The 16,579-nt window shown below is 39.9% G+C and overlaps 1 pseudogene; it reads right to left on the bottom strand.

Annotated features, from left to right (window-relative positions):
• Positions 1-6,966: 6,966 nt before the first annotated feature.
• On the bottom strand, positions 6,967-7,978 carry LOC101627819 (annotated as a pseudogene).
• Positions 7,979-16,579: the final 8,601 nt, after the last annotated feature.

The raw sequence follows: 16,579 nt of genomic DNA, 5'->3' as shown, positions 1-16,579 counted from the left end.
GTAATGATCATCTCTATCACTCGTTATCACTCTTTTAAAATTGGAAATTTCATATAAGTATAGCTGTTACTAACTTCTCTTGATTGCCATTTGCTTGTAGGATTGTCTTCCAGCATTTAACTCGAAGTCAATGTGTGTCTTTGTTGGTAAGAAGAGTTTCCTATAAAGAGCAGAAGGTTGAACGTTGGTTTGAAATCTACTCAGCCACTGTTTACCTTTTGACTGGTGAATGCAAGCCATTATGTTTAAGGCGATTAATGAGACATAGAACTTATTGTCGTTTTGCTGTTTAAATTTTTTATCTTTCTCTTTTTTCCCCTTTAAACATTTTTAAATGAAGTACCATTGTTTTACATCCTCGTTGATTTTTCTGACACTACAGTATTTCTCCCCTCAGGTGTGGTCATCATTAGTTCTCCCACCACCAAAGCACCCATAGCCCTCCTTCATAGGCCACTGTCCTCTTCTCCCCATTCCTTCTCTCCCCTCTTCCCCCCCTTTCCAATCACGGAGTCCTCAGATCTATCAACTTTCAAGGACTGTTTTTTGTTTCTTTTTAAGATTTATTTTACCTATTTATGCATACAAAAATGGAGGTCTAGGCCAAAGGGGGTTGAGAGGTTTCCCCAGAGACAAAGTGGGAAGCAGAACAGGTAGATCCACTGAAATATACTGCAAAAGGGAGCAGATCAGTGGGTGAGACAGGAGAGGCCAGTGCTGTGTGCGTTAGCTCACTGGCCAAGAATCCAACTCATGCAGCAGTGGCTGGTATTTGTCCTTTTCCTTCTAATTTTGGTTAGCATGATCCCTTCCAGCTCCATCTATGCTACCACAGATGGCGAGTTTATCTTTTGATAAACTATCTATTGTTGAGTAGTATCACTTTGTGTCTATAGACTGCATCTTCTTGATCCATTCATCTATTTGGGGGCATTTGGGTTGTTTCCATAGCTTGGCTATTGTAGACAGTGCTGCAACATAGGACTGCAAGGTTCCTTTTGAATTAGTGTTTTTGTGTCTTCACAGATTCCTAGGAGTGAACTTGCTAGGTTGTATGATAAATCCATTTTTAGTCTTTTGAGGAAGTGCCTCCTTGCTTTATGTAGGGGCTGGATGAGTATACATCCCCATGATTTTGTCTGTTTTGAGACATCTTCCTTTTATATTTTGTTTAAGTTTCCTTTCCATGTCTTATGTGTTATTTTTATTAATTTTTTGAAGGTTATATTGAAGTTAGTTTCTATACTTGTGGCCCATTAAACATTTGATCACAACTTGTTCTGATGCATCACATTTTTAGTCTCCTCTTCCATGAGGTATAATTTAGGTGTTCGTTATTACTATATTTGTGTTGGTATTAATTTACAATAGTCCCTTTGCTATGTCTGGTTTAGCCATGATATATTATTTTAATTTTATTTTTCAGTGAAGATCCTTTCCTTCTATCTTGAATGATACCCTTGCAAGATAAAGTATTCTTTTTCATTGAGTGCATTTTTTTTCTGGGTTGTAATAGAGGGTTTCCTTTCCTTAATAATGTAGCTTTACCAGAAGGAAAAAGAAGAATATTAGATGATTTCATTTATAGGTGGAATATAGGGGAACCAAATAAGGGATCGGGGTGGAGGGAATAATAACAATAAATAAAAAAACAAAATTAATAGGCAACTATAAATCAGAGACTCTGCAGGGGAGGGAGAGGGATAAAAATAGGGGAGGGAAGAGCACAAGGGATGATGGTGATGGTGCACAGGTGAATTGGTGGTGGGAATTTTACAGGGACTACACCTGAAAGGAGAAAGCAAGCATTGGACAAAAATAAACAATGATGTAAAATCTATATACATAATTTTTAAAAGAAAAGAAAAGAAGCTGGGTATAATTGTGGGATCTTTCCTCAAGTCTCTAGGTCTCTATTCTTTCACATTGCTGCCTTTGCACCTGTTCAGCTGGGCTGCTGGTGACAATAGTGGGTAACAGCTATGAACTGAGGCAGTAGGACACTAAAAGGCAGCTTCTAGTGAACATCAAGTTTCAAGCTACTTACTTTGCTGGGGTGTCCAAGTTAATATGGCGGGGACCCTCAGTGACCCCTTTCCCTAGGCCAGTTCCTCAGCAGCAATGTCTTGAACAGGCTCATGCCAGCCTCCGCCACTGGGCTGTGGTTGAGCACTAAATGTAACACTGGGGGGAATATAAGTGAGGTAGGGCCACAGCTGGGAATTGTTCTCTTTGCTTTTTGAGTGTAGTCTTACCCTGGGGCACTTGCTCCTGTTGTTAAGATCCAGATGCTTCAAACTGTTTAATAAGAGCACTCGTCCTGGTTTTGGCCAGGGGTGGAGGTAAGACTGGTGTTTCTCATACAACCAGGAGCTGCAATAATAGCATCTTATATGAGGAGATACAGGCGATCTGATCTGACTCCCCCAGCCAGTTTGAGTTCCCACTGGTCTGGTTTGGGAGCCACAAGATTAAGCCAATAATCACCACTCTGCAGCCTTACTCCCACAGCGCTCAAGTGGTACACCGGTCCCGCCTGTGCACCACTTTCTCCAGTATGGTCCCTACCTGGTTTTAAAAATTCCTGTTGTGGGCCCTCCCTGGTGGCGCAGCGGGTTAAGGCGCAGCACTAAGAAGCTAAAGCCACTCCAGCATGAGTTTGATCCCCGCCTGCCCCGGAGGTGATCCACATGGTCGCAGACCTCTCCTGGCCCACCCGCTGCTCCCCTCAGCAGTGGACCTAGTCAGTCGGCCTGTTCTGCTCCCCACTTTCTCTCTGGTGAATCCTCTCACCGCCCCTGCACCTCTGGCCTGTACCCCAGTTCTGTATGCATAAATAAATAAATCTTTAAAAAAATCCCGTTGTGGGCATGTACCCTTGAGGAAACAACAGCAGAGGGACTCAATTCATGGGTGTGCTGCCCTGATAGCCCTCTAGGCATAGTTTAATTACAGTTTGTCCCTCTCCCTTTCTGCTATGTCATGTCTCGATGTATGTGAGCGGTCATTTTTTCAGGGGTCATTCTCTTTGTTTCGGTTTAATTTGTTTGTGAGTATGTGGAGGAGGCAAACTTGGCATTTTACTTTGCTGCCATCTTGCCACACTCCCCCGTTATTATCACTTTTTAAATTTTGATGTTCATCTATTTCAGTTTTGGCTAGCAGAAAACCCTCCAAGTTGATTCCAGTGTCCTTTGGGCAGGTATCCATGGTTCTTTGACTACTTTTTTGTTTTCTTTTACCACAGGATGCTGCAGGCCCATCTAGAACTCCCCCTTCCCTAGCCCTGTAATCAGCACTTTTTCTAAGGAGTCCTGGTTCATTTTTGCAGAGAATGACATTGAGGGACCAAAAATTGGGCACTAGTATTCTAACAATATTTTAAGAATTTCTGTTTTTGTGCTGGGGGTTGGGGGAGCTGAAGCCATGCCACTGGTAACAAAATGCTCTTTCTTGAAAGTGCTTGGAGCTGGGCAATATCTGCCTATAAAAGTGGTTGGGGATTGATGTCTTTTGAAAGCAAATTGCACCTTGTCATGTGGTACCACAGAGAAGGAGCAGAATTGAAAGTAAGTAGCAATGAGGCTGGGCTGGAACAGTTGAAAAAAATAACAGGTAATAGCATCCATTTAGTAAGAATTTACTGAGTGCTAGACAGTGGGTTTGGAACTTACAAACATTATCTTTGATCCCTACAGTAATTCTGGAAGGTGCAGAGAGTTGTCTGAATGGCTAATGATGGCTGAGCCATGATATGGATGTAGTGTGGGAAGACAATGGTGGAAGATGTCATTGAAGTAGACAAACAGCATGTCTCTATGTTTTGAAGAAGGGATTCCTTTGTGATAGGCTAGGAATTTGAAGGCTGAGACTCTAGTCTCAACACTGCCATGATTAGGAGATCTGGGAAAACGTAGCTTCTTGAATATTGGCTTCACTGCCTGGGTACCTCACAAGGTTGTTATTAGAATAAAATTAGATAAAAAATCCAAAAGTACATTTGCAAACTTTGACACGCTACACAAAAGCAAGTGGTTGTCAGTTATAAGACCTAGTGATTCTAGACTTAAGCTTCCAGATGTATTAAAGATATAAATGCTCAAAGGCACCCATACTTTGTTCATAATCATAGATGCACAAATAAAAACAAGATAAATGCTCATCAATAGGTGAATGAATAAGCAAGATAATGTAGTGTCCTACAATGGAATATTACTCTACTTTCGAAAAGACCTCAGCGTGGAGAGACTATCTTGCATTATCTGAGTGGAATCAATGTAATAATCATAAGAGTGAGAGGAGAGTCAGAGTCAGAGAAGGAACTATGACAGCAGACCCAGAGGTGGGGGAGAGAGGGTGCCAGAGATTCTACAGTACTGACTTTGAAGTTGGAGAAGAGGCCTTAAGCCAAGAAATGTAGGTGGTCTCTAAGAGTTTGAAAAGGCAAGGAAATGGAGTCTCTAGAAGGAATGCAGCCTTTGATGTTAGCCTCACAGTATTCATTTCAGACTTCTGACCCTCAGAACTGTAAGATAATGAATTTGTGAGTCACTAAATTTATGTTAATTTGTTACAACAGCAATATGAAGCCCAATGAGTGTATTAAATAACAAAGCTATATTTAAAAGTATTACACTGATATGTACAACTGCATCCACCTGCTTTACCTTGAGACCTAAAGATATGTGTAACCTATATCTTTCCAAACTTCTTGTTCATTCACCCCATGTATCTTTATTCCAATATGTGCAAATACAAATATTCATTCCTATTTCTTCACTTCTTACACAAAGAGCAATATACCTCTTATGCTTTTCTGCCCCTCACTTTGTTTCAAAGTAACAAGGTATAGATAAATAATTTTAAGTGTGTAAAAATTTAAATTTCAATTTAGCGAATGACACTATAAATAAAGTCAGAGGATAAACGTGAAAAAATAGTTGTTTGTAACTAATTGTAAAAATGAAAAGATGGGGCCCTCCCTGGTGGCGCAGCAGGTTAAATCACAACACTAAGAAGCTAAAGCCACTTCTGCATGAGTTCGATCCCCGCCTGCCCCAGAGGTGACCCACATGGTACAGCAGACCTCTCCTGATCCGCCCGCTGCTCCCCTCAGCAGTGTACTTCGTCAGTTGGCCTGTTCTGCTCCCACTCTGTCTCTGGTGAAGCCTCTCACCGCCCCTGCACCTCTGGCCTGTACCCCAGTTCTATATGCATAACTAAATAAATCTTTTAAAAAATGAAAAGATGATCATGCACTGATAGGGACATACACAATACATTATGTTGTGTTCATATATAGAATACTGCTGCAGAGTAAGTGAATTCATGAGGCTTTTACACCACTGGGCTACTATGGCTGTCACCTGTGGCTTTGATCATGTTGATACACCATGTGCTTGGGAGTGTAGGTGCAGGGCATGTGCCCTGACTGTGAATACCTGGAGCATGGGTGTCCATGCATGTGTGTGTGTACACACCTGAGCTTAGAGGCCAGGGATACAAGGGCAGCTTCGCTCAAAGATTGAGGATGGCTGTAGAAGAGACGAGACGACATGAGAGTGAAAGAATGCGAGAGTGAGCCCAGAGAATGAGTTAACATTCACGGAGGAGCCGGGACACTCTTGCGGGCCCGCCTCCCAGGTCCCCCTGCCCAGTTCGTGCCTACCTCCTTGCATGCCATTGTACCTGCCTGGTGTGCCTGTGTACCTGGTTCTCTGAGAGAGCAAGAAAGCCTGGAAAATGCAATGAGGACTCCAAATACTCTCCTTCATCCGTCTCCCTGAATCTATATTGCACCTGCCCTGTACATGTTGGCACAACTCTGCAGACACTAAACACATATGCAAAGGCAGGGAGGAGGTTAGAATCAGTTGATGGTCAAAAAGTACTTTAGCCTCACCTTAAAGCTTTAAAAATGAGTACAGGATAACCTACTGTTATATTAGTTGTGGAATTTTCAACTGTTCAAAATTAAAATGAGAGAAAGAGCAAGAAAGTGTATGTAACTATGGAAGTTGGAACAATGTCACATATTATTAAGAAGATCTGCGCAAAATAGTGTCATAGTGTGATCCTATTTTTGATAAAGCATTACTATTAGCATAGACAAATATATAGGGAAAGAGTATAGAACAAACTACTAACAGTTATCCTGGGGTTATAAGATTATAGGGACTTTTCACTTTTTGTATTAAATATTTGTGTAATGTTTGAATTTTTAAAATATGTGTATCACTCTCATAATAAGAAAAAATGGAAGCTGTTTGTATAAATCAACTTTATTTATTTACCATTTGTTTATATAACTACATAACTTCAGCAGTACAACTTCATCCCTCAACATGTGTGGGTTTCATTCACCCGCCACCAGAGCTCCAGGGCCACTACTCTATGGCATGACCCTCCCTACCTCGCCCTTCCTCGCTATCCCCTTCCCTCTTGCAGCCACCATACTTTTCATAGCATCTAACTGATATTTTGCTTTTTAGTTTGTCCAAGGATCATTTATCTTGTCTTTTTTAAAAAGATAAGACTTATTTATTTATGCATACAAGAACTGGGGTGCAAGCCAGAGGTGTGTGCAGGGTTAGCAGTGAGAGGATTCACCAGAGACAGAGTGGGGAGCATAATAGGAGATGTACTGAAACACTGCTGAGGAGAGCAGAAGGCACTGCAGGAGAGGTCTGCTGCACCATGTGGGTCAGCTCCCAGAGCAGATGGTGGAGATCTAATTTGTGCTGCTGGCTGGTGATAGCTTGATAGCGTTGTTTTTTTTTTTTAAAGATTTATTTATTTATGCATAAAGGATTGGGATACAGGCCAGAGATGCAGGGGGTGAGAGGATTCACCAGAGACAGAGTGAGGAGCAGACAGGCAGATGTACCGAAATACACTGCTGAGGGGAGCAGCAGGCAGGTCAGAAAAGGTCTGCCACGCCATGCGGGTCACCTCCCTGGCTGGTGCTTAACAAACTGGGCATTCCACCCCACTACTGTTGATGTCATCTGTGGTGTCACGAATGTGGTAGCTATCAACATTGCAGCCCACAAACTGAGCAGTCCTAGGATCTCTTCAATGGTTCCAGAGAGTTCTCTAGCAAAAGATCAGTGTGTCTGTCTGGCATTGCTGACAATCTCATCAAAAGTGACATTTCCACTGTGACTAATGTTTTCTGCTTCTGTCTCTTGACAGTTCTTTCAGGGCTTTAATGATAAGGGCAGAGGCAGGAAGTATCTCCTCAATCTGGGTCTGTCTGTTTTGGATGGTCAGTTTCACTCAGACCTTCTAATCATCAGTTATCTTTGCAATGTCATCACCAAATTTTTGACAGACAGGCCCGGGAGGTCAAGGCAGAGGTGGTACCAACTTACCCCCTGGTGCCCTCAGGCATATGACTTTGTTCTTATTGGGGTCAAACTCTGGTGGTACGTTGGAGGCAGCTGGAGTAGGATGAACTTGGGGTCAGGATGACCAAGGAAGGTTGCATCTTGGCCTTCTCTACGCTAGGATCTAAGTTATTTTTGTTGTGTGTTTTTCTAGTTTGTTTTCTCGGTTATTTATATCCCACCAATGAGTGAAAGTATGGGAATTCTCTTTCACTTTCTGACTTTTTCACTTAACATAATCATCTCAAGAGTCACCTATATATTGACCAAAGACACTATTTCATCTTTTTTAATATCTGAGTAATATATTATTGAGTATATAATCCACAATTTCTTTATTCAGTCATCTGTCAGTGGGTATTGAGGTTGATTACATGTCTTGGCTATTGTGAACAATGTTGTTATGAATATAAGGATGCATAGATCTTATATTATTGTCATTTTCTTTGGGCAAATACCTGGAAGTGGTAATGTTGGACTATATGGTATTTCTATTTTTCATTGCTTAAGGAACCTCTGTATTATTTTCTATAAAGGCTGCACCAATTTAAATTCCCATGAACAGTGAATGAGTGTTACCTTTTCCCCATACCCCCACCAAAGCTTATTTCCAGTCATTTTGATAAAGGCCATTCTTACAAGTATGAAGTGATATGTTACTGTGATTTTTATTTGCCGTTCCCTTATAATATTTGATGTCGAACATTTTTTCATGTATTTTGGGGGACCATCTGTATGTCTTCTTTGAAGAAATAATTTAGGTCTTTTGCTTATTTCCTAATTGGGTTGTTTGATTTTATATTGTTGAGTTGTGCTTTTTGTATATATATATATTTTGGAAATTAATCCCTTGTTGGATGTGTGATGTGCAACTATCTTAGTCTGAGATTGCCTTTTGGTTTTGTGGTGGTTTCTTTTACTTCCTAAAAGCTTCATAGCTTGATGTGGTCCCTATTTGCTTATTTTTATTTCCCTGGTCATTGAGTAGAATCTCCAAATACATCACTGAGGTTTATGTCCAGGAATGTATTGCTTATGTTTTCTTCTATGTATTTTATGGTTTTGGGTCTTATATGCAAGTGTTTAACCCATTTTGAATTAATTTTTGTGTATGGAGTTAAGCAGTGATCCCTCCCTCCCTCCTTCCCTCCTCCCCTCCTTCCTTCCTTCCTTCCTTCCCCCTTCTCCATATGCCTGTCCAAATTGCCCAATACCATTTGTTAAAGAGATTTTCCTTTGTCATTGGATGGCCATGGTTCTTTTGTCATAGATTAGCTGTCCATACATGTGTGGGCTTATTTCTGGGCTCTCTATTCTATTTCACTGGTGTGTGTTTCTGTTTTCATTCTAATGTCATATTGTTTTTATTACTTTTCCTCTGTGGTATAGCTTGAAGTCACGGAGCATGATGTCTCCATTTTTCTTCTTTTCTGTCAGGATGGCTTTTTCTATTTTGGGGCCTCTCAGAATTTCAGAAATATTTGTTCTATTTTTCTTTCACAATGTCACTGGGATTTTGATAGATACTGTGTTAAATTTGCACATTGCTATAAGTAATGTGGCCATTTTAACAATGCTTATTTGAAAATACATATTTTTAAATGTTTTAACCCCTATATCCTTTCCTAGTCATTTTCCTGAACAGAAATCACATTCCATCAGTGATGGCACTGTTTAATTGTAGCAGAAAAAGAAATGTTTGGAAAGTGTGGCCACCCCATCTGTTTGCTGAATATCCAGTTGCTCCCCTCATTTCCTAGACCTCTTACAGTCAGGTGGGCCAGGTGACTAGCTCTGACCAGTGGGCTGTGCATTTAAAAACTGATGCTCAATATTCTAGCTCTTTCTTCCTCAGCTATTGCAAGTGCAGAGGACTTAAGTGCTAGATGAGCTTGCTACAAGGTGTCTGCCTATTCCTGAGTTGCTGCTTGGAAAGAATGGTTTGAAAATGCACTGGACTTTCAGGAGATTTTGTAGCAGCAAGAAATAAACTTGTGTTTGTTAAGTCATTGAAATTTGCAGTTTGTTTATTATTAAAACATAAACGATCCTATCCTGACTACCATAAAAGAGTGTCAGGTAATTCATGAGATTCATGAAAGGCCTTGGAGAGCCAGACAAAGTCAGAAAGTAAAAGCATGACATGAGACAACGAATGTTTGGCAGTAGGAGTGGTCTGATAGGATTATGCTATTGTCCTCATTGCCAAAACTAACATTTGCCACTACAGTTGTACCATGTTGTACCCTGATATTATTGCTATACTATTGGATTTTTAACTCTGCGGTATCTGCCTTGAAAAAGTCACTTTTGTATTATTCTCTCACATTTAAAATCCCAAACAGGATCGTGTTTTCTTTTTTTTTTTTAAAGATTTATTTATTTATTCATACAGAACTGGGGTACAGGCCAGAGATGCGGAGGGTGAGAGGATTCACCAGGGACAGAGTGGGGAGCAGAACAGGCAGATCGACGAAATACACTACTGAGGGGAGCAGCGGGCGGGTCAGGAGAGGTGGGCCGCGCCATATGGTCACCTCCGGGGCAGGCGGGGATCGAACTCATGAGGAAGTGGCTTAAGCTTCTTAGTGCAGTGCTTTAACCCGCTGCACCACCAGGGAGGGCCAGGATCGTGTTTTCTTTTAAGATTTGTTTATTTATGCATACAGGAACTGGGATACAGGCCAGAGGTGCGGGAGGTAAGAGGATTCACCAGAGACAGAGTGAGGACAGACCAGGCGGAGTGACTGGAGTGAGGACAGACCAGGCGGAGTGACTGGAGTGAGGGAGGCAGAAGGTGAGATGGGAGGGGTCTGCCACACCTTGTGGCAGGGATCAAACTGATGCTGCAGTGATTGCAGACAGCCTTGCAGCATCATGTTTTAACCTGTTGCACCACCAGGGAAGGCCCAGGATGATGTTTTTTCTCATCCTGAGGTCATATACATATGCACTAGCTATGAGAGGATAGGCAGTAAAAAATTTGTGCTCCTCCTCCCTGGTTTTAGTGATCATGGTATGGTCCTGCCTTCAAGCCTATCTTTGGATCACTCCCAAATAGGAAGAGTGAATATTGAACAGTCAAAATACCAATGTTCAGCCCTCCCTGGTGGCGTAGCGGGTTAAAGCACAGCACTAAGAAGCTAAAGCCATTTCCGCATGAGTTCAATTCCCGCCTGCCCCAGAGGTGACCACATGGCGCGGCAGACCTCTCCTGACCCGCCCGCTGCTCCCCTCAGCAGTGTACTTCGTCGATCTGCCTGTTCTGCTCCCCACTCTGTCTCTGGTGAAGCCTCTCGCCGCCCCTGAGCCTCTGGCCTGTACCTCAGTTCTGTCTATACAAATAAATAAATCTTTAAAAAAAAATACCAATGTTCATTCCAGTGTTCAGCTCTTTCACCGACCAAACTTTTACCTCCTGACTTAACTGAAACGTGTTCCTCTCTCCTGAAAAGTGGGTATCTGCTTAGTCTGCACAATGTTTGATTTCTCAGGTGTTGTCCCCATAAAATTATCACCACCAAGACACCCGTGAACCATCACCAAAGATTCTTGTGGTTTTCCCTCCTGTTTTGACACCTCTTCTTCTCCCTTCCCTGTTGAATGTCTTTGATTTATAGTTTGCCTCCTACTTTTGTCTTTTATTAAATGATCCCCTACATGGTTTCCCTATGTTCCTCCTATAAGTGAAATCATCTGATATTTTTCTTTTTCCTTCTGACTTATTTCACTGAGCATAATCCCTTCAGCTCCATGCATGTTGGTGTGAATGGCATATGTTTATCTTTTTGATTGCTGTGTAGTATTCCAGTATGTAGATATGACACACCTTCTTGATCCAATCATCTGTTTTTGGCCATTTATGTTCTTTCCATATCTTAGCTATTGTAAATAGTGGTGTATGAACATAGGAGTTCAAGTTTCCTTTTGAATTTATATTTTTGTGTTCTTTGGGTAGATTCCTAGGGGTGGTATTGCTGGGTCATAAAGTAGTACCATTTTTAGTAATTTGAGGGTCTTCCACACAGCTTTCCATTGTGGCTGAACCAGTTCACATTCTGACCAGCTGTTTAACAGTGTTCCTTTAACTCCACATCTTTCCCAGCATTTGTTGTTAGTTTTTGTGTTGTTTTTGTTGTTGTTTTATAATGTGGGCCATTCTTATTGGAGTGAGGTGATATCTCATTGTTTCTTTGATTTGCATTTCCCTGATGATAAGTGATGTTGAGCATTTTTCCATGTGCCTGTTGGCCATCTGCAGTACCTCTTGGGGGTGTCTTTTTAGATCTTCTGACGACTCTTTAACTGGATTGTGTTTTGGTTGAATTGTATAAGCTCTTTCTTTAAAATAAGATTTATTTTATTTATTTATAAATATAATAACTGGGATCTAGACCAGAGGTCTGGGGGGTGAAAGTTTACCAGAGACAGAGTGGGGAGCAGAACAGGCATATCCACTGAAATACACCTCTGAGGGGAGCAGAGGGTGAGGCGGGATAGGTCTGCTGAGCTCTACGTGGGTAGTTCCCTGGCCAGGGATAGGACTCATGCTGCAGTAACTGGCAATAGCTTGACAACACTGAAACATTAAACCCTGCACCACCAGGGAGGCCCTGAGTTGTATAAGCTCTTTGTAGATCTTTAGTATCAGACCCTTATCAGTTTTGTGGAATTCAAATATTTTCTCCCAATCTGTGGTGTGTCTCTTTATCTTGGTTATTGTCTTGTTTGCTGTACAGATACTTTTTAGTTTGATGCAGTCCAAGCTGTTTATCTTTTCGCTCATTTTCTTTGCTTCGGGAAATGAGTAGTTAAAGATGTTTCTGAGATGTATGTCATGGAGTGTTTTGCTTATGTTTTCTTCTATATATTATATGGTTTCAGATCTTACATTCAGACCTTTTATACATTTTGAGTTGATCCTAGTGTATGGTGTGAGGTATTTCTGTGGAGTCTTTTCTTTAGTTTTTTTTTTTTCTTTTCTTTTGGTGGTCTGTCTTTTCCAGCACCATTTGTTGAAGAGACTGTTTTGTTCCATTGCTTTTTCTTTGCTCTTTTGTCATAGATTTGTTGTCCATGCATATATGGCTTTATGTCTGAGTTTTCAATTTGGTTCCATTGGTCAGTGTGTCTGTTTTTGTTCCAGTGCCATACTGTTTTCATCAGTATTTGTTCTATACTTTGAACAATGTCAGTGAGATTTTTGTTAGAATTGCGTTGAATGTGTACATTGCTTTCAGTAAATGGCCATTTTGATAATGTTAATTATTCCAATCCATGAGCAGGGGATGTCAGACAACAACTTATCTTTATATCTGAAGGAACTTGAAAAAGAAGAACTAATTTCAAAATTAGTAGAAAGTAGTTAAAGAACAAAGAGCGGAGCAGAAATAAATGAAATAGAAAATAAAAAGGCAATAGGGAAAACAATCAATGAAATAGAAGAGCTTGTTTTTTTAGAAAATAAAAAACATACACAAACAGATCTATGAAGAAATGGGAGAGAGGATACAATTAAATAAAGTTAGAAATGAAAGAGAAGACATTATCACCGATACCACATAAATACAAGGGATCATAAGAGACTACAATAGTGACATACCATTTGCACACTCTGAAAGAAAGAGATAGAAACATAAAACCCACCAACACTGAATCATGAAGAAGTAAAAAAATCTGAATTACCAGACCAATTACCGGTAGGGGATTGGAGCAGTAGTAAAAAAAATATCCTGATGAACAAAAGCCCAGGACCAGATGGTTTCATTGGTGAACTCTATAATATTAAAAGAATTAATACCACTCCTTTCCAAATTCTTCCCAAAAGTAGAAGAGGGGGGACACTTCCAATCTCATTTTACAAGGCCAACATTAGTCTGATGTCAAAAGCCAATAAAAGCACTACAAGAAAAGAAAATCACAATATCCTGAATTTGTTAAAATAGTAAGAACCAAAATAGGATTTATTCTATGGATGCAAGTTATGATCCTACATCTGCAAGTCAATGAATGCGATACACAACGTTAATACAATGAAAGACCAAAATCATATGATCATCTCAATAGCTGCTGAAGAGCTTTTCACAAAATTCCACATCCATTCATGAAAATAACTCTCTATAAGCTGGGTATAAATGGAATGTTCCTCAACCAAGGGTTATATATAACAAGTCCACAGTTAACATCATAATAATGGAAATCTGGAGATAAATATTGCATGACATCAGTTATATGTAGAATCTGAAGGGGAAAAGTCAAACTTCTAGTAAAAATGGTTGTCAGGGATGAGGATGGTAGGGGAAGAAAAGGGGAAGATGTTACAAATTTGCAGCTATAAGATGAATAAGGTCTGAGGTTGCAATAAATATAATGATGATTATATATTTATATATGCAGTGTATATAATGATGACTAGAGTTAATTATACTGTATTATACAACCAAAATTAGCTTCAAAAGTAGAACTTAAATATTCCCTTATACACACACGTAAACCAATAACAAAACATTAGTGCCTCATCACTCTGGTTTTTCCCTGTTTCTCTACTCTGTCGATTGCTAACAGCTTTAGAAGGTTATTTGCACTCCAGTTCATTGTCTTCCCTGTCGGTGACTGTTAGGCCTTGCATTTTTCCTTTACCCCTTTCTTTCCAGCTCACTGTAGCTTGCCATCCACCCCCACCACACCATGTTCTCTGCAAGACTATCAGAGATCTTGTTGCTAAATCTCTTTTTCAGACTTAGTTTTGGGTAATACTTGGCAAGTTCCCTGCTCCTTCAATTTGGAACAGGATTTGTCTGTGGTTTTTGTGACACCACACTCTTCCACTTTCTACTCTCTATTCATTGGTCAATACCTCTTGGTCCCTTTTGTGGGACCCTCTTCTGCTCTTTCCTTAAACGTTTTTGATAAAGTTATATAGAAGGATCTTTTGTTTTCTTGTTCTGTACAGTCCAGGTGAGTGATATCATCCATGTCTATGGCTTTTATAGCCATCGTCAAGTCTATAGCTCTCACCTATATTTTACCTCTGAACTCTAGATCCATATATCCAACTGCCTCCTGAATATCTTCTCTTGGCTACCTGACAAACACTTAATACTCAGCAGGTCCAAAATTTGATTCAATATTTTCTTCCTGAAACCTGTTCTTCTTTGGGTGTTCTCTGTCTCAGTGAATCATTTCATCATCCACCCAGCTACCTCAGCCATAAATCCAGGCTTCCTTTTTGACTCATTCTGATAAGTACCACATGCAATCCATTCACTAATCATGTTGATTTTCACTTCCTAAATAGTCTCTTATTCAGAGATTTCTACAGAAGGGCCTACAGACCCTGGAAGGTTTCAGAGAATCCATGAGCATGCTGAATTTTGTATGATTGTGCATGTTAGCATTTTTCGGGTGATAGTGTATACTCCATAGCTTTCATCACATTCTCAGACAAGTCTGTGACTCAATAAAAAGTTTAGAACCATAGTTCTAACTCCTTCTGTTTTTCTTCATCCACCCTCCCACTCTGACCAGATGTAGCCACTGTATCTCTGCATGTCAACCTTTTACTCTCTTACAATTAAAATAATCAGTGTGTGTGTGGGGGGGGGGGGAAGGTTCATGCTGAGAACTTGAGCCCAAGGGCATTCTGTGTGCCATCATGGCTTGCTCTTCTTCCCCCTTTCTGCCAACAAATCATTTATTCTCTTTCCCTTTTCTTCCTCCCTATGTTCTTTTCCTTCTTCCTCTTCCACTTCCTCTTTCACTTTCACTTCCTCTTCCTCCCCTTCCTCCTCCTCTTCTCTTTTCTTCATTCTTTTTCCTTTCTCCGATTTCTCTCTCATGCTTCATTAACACTGTAATTAGAAGGTACTCGAATCTTTGGAACACATAGCTTGAAGTCTCTTAAAGTCTTCTAAGGCTAGAAGCAGCATTCATTGCTTTAACTTAAAATAAACAGTGTTGGGGGGTCATGCTGAGAACTTGGGCTGAGGCTAGCAGGGCTGGATACACTTTGCCCGGGGGCATTCTGTGTGCCTGCTTTTCTCCCCCTTTCTACCAACAAATCATTTATTGGCCCCATTATCCCCTTCATAAAAGAAAAAAGTGAGCGGGAGCGTGTTTTGAAGGTGTGGAGTATGTGGGAAGAACTCAGCCCTAAGTACATTTGCAGTGGGTTAGGAAAAATACGTGGACAGGTCAAGGAGTCCAATTTTAGGTCAAGGAGTCCAATTTTCTTATTGTGATTTAAAGTTTCAAAGACATTTTAAAAGTTTTCTAATCTAGTCTTATCTCTAACAGATTGTCCATCTTGAGTCTGTTCTTTTCCTCATTCCATCCAGTCATCAAATTTTCCCCCTACCTTAAAATATATTCCATTCAGTTTTACTGATCTATGTGTCTATTTTTTTTAAATAGCATTCTCTCTTGTGTACTATAGTTTAATAGTACAGTAGCTGTCTTGAAATTGGGTAGTGTGGTTTCTCCAGTTTTTTTCTTCAGTATCATTTTTCTTCAGTATCATTATGTTATGTCTTTTGCTTTTCCATATAAACGTTAGAACTACTTTGTTTATGTCTACAAAATAACTTGGTGAGATTTTGAGTAAAATTATGTTGAATCTATAAATCAAACTTGGAATAACTATCATTTTAACATTGTGGAGTCTTCTTATCCATGAACATGGAATGTCTCTCCATTTATTTAGATTTCTTTTATCCATTTCTTATTTTTCTACATTCAGATCCTATACATGTTTTGTTATATTTATACATAAGAATTTCATTGTTTTTCTGTTGTTTTAAATCTCAAATTCTAGTTGTTCATTGCTGGTACAGAGGAAAACAATTGATCTGTGTATATCCCAGGAGGGTTTTTTTTTTTTGGGGGGGGGGGGGTTGTATATTGGGATCTTCTACAATCCCAAAATTTAGATAAACTGTATTTTCACTTAGTTCAGAATATTTAAAAATTTCTCTTGAGACTTGCCTCACCCATGTATTATTTAGAAATGTGTTGCTTACTTTCCACATATTTGGGAGATTTCCAACATTTTTTTCTATTACTGATTTCTAGTTTAATTCCATTGTGATCTGAGAATATACTTTGTATGATTTTTATCTTTTTTAATTTGTTAAGATGTGCTTTATGTCCCAAAATATGATTTGTTTTTGTGAGTATTCTATGTAAGCTTGAGA

The sequence above is a fragment of the Condylura cristata genome, unplaced genomic scaffold (assembly GCF_000260355.1).
Source record: "Condylura cristata isolate star-nosed mole 26May11 unplaced genomic scaffold, ConCri1.0 scaffold00053, whole genome shotgun sequence".
Taxonomy (NCBI): Eukaryota; Metazoa; Chordata; class Mammalia; order Eulipotyphla; family Talpidae; genus Condylura; species Condylura cristata.
Note: the sequence above shows the minus strand (reverse complement) of the source record. Positions and strands in the feature narration are given on the sequence as shown.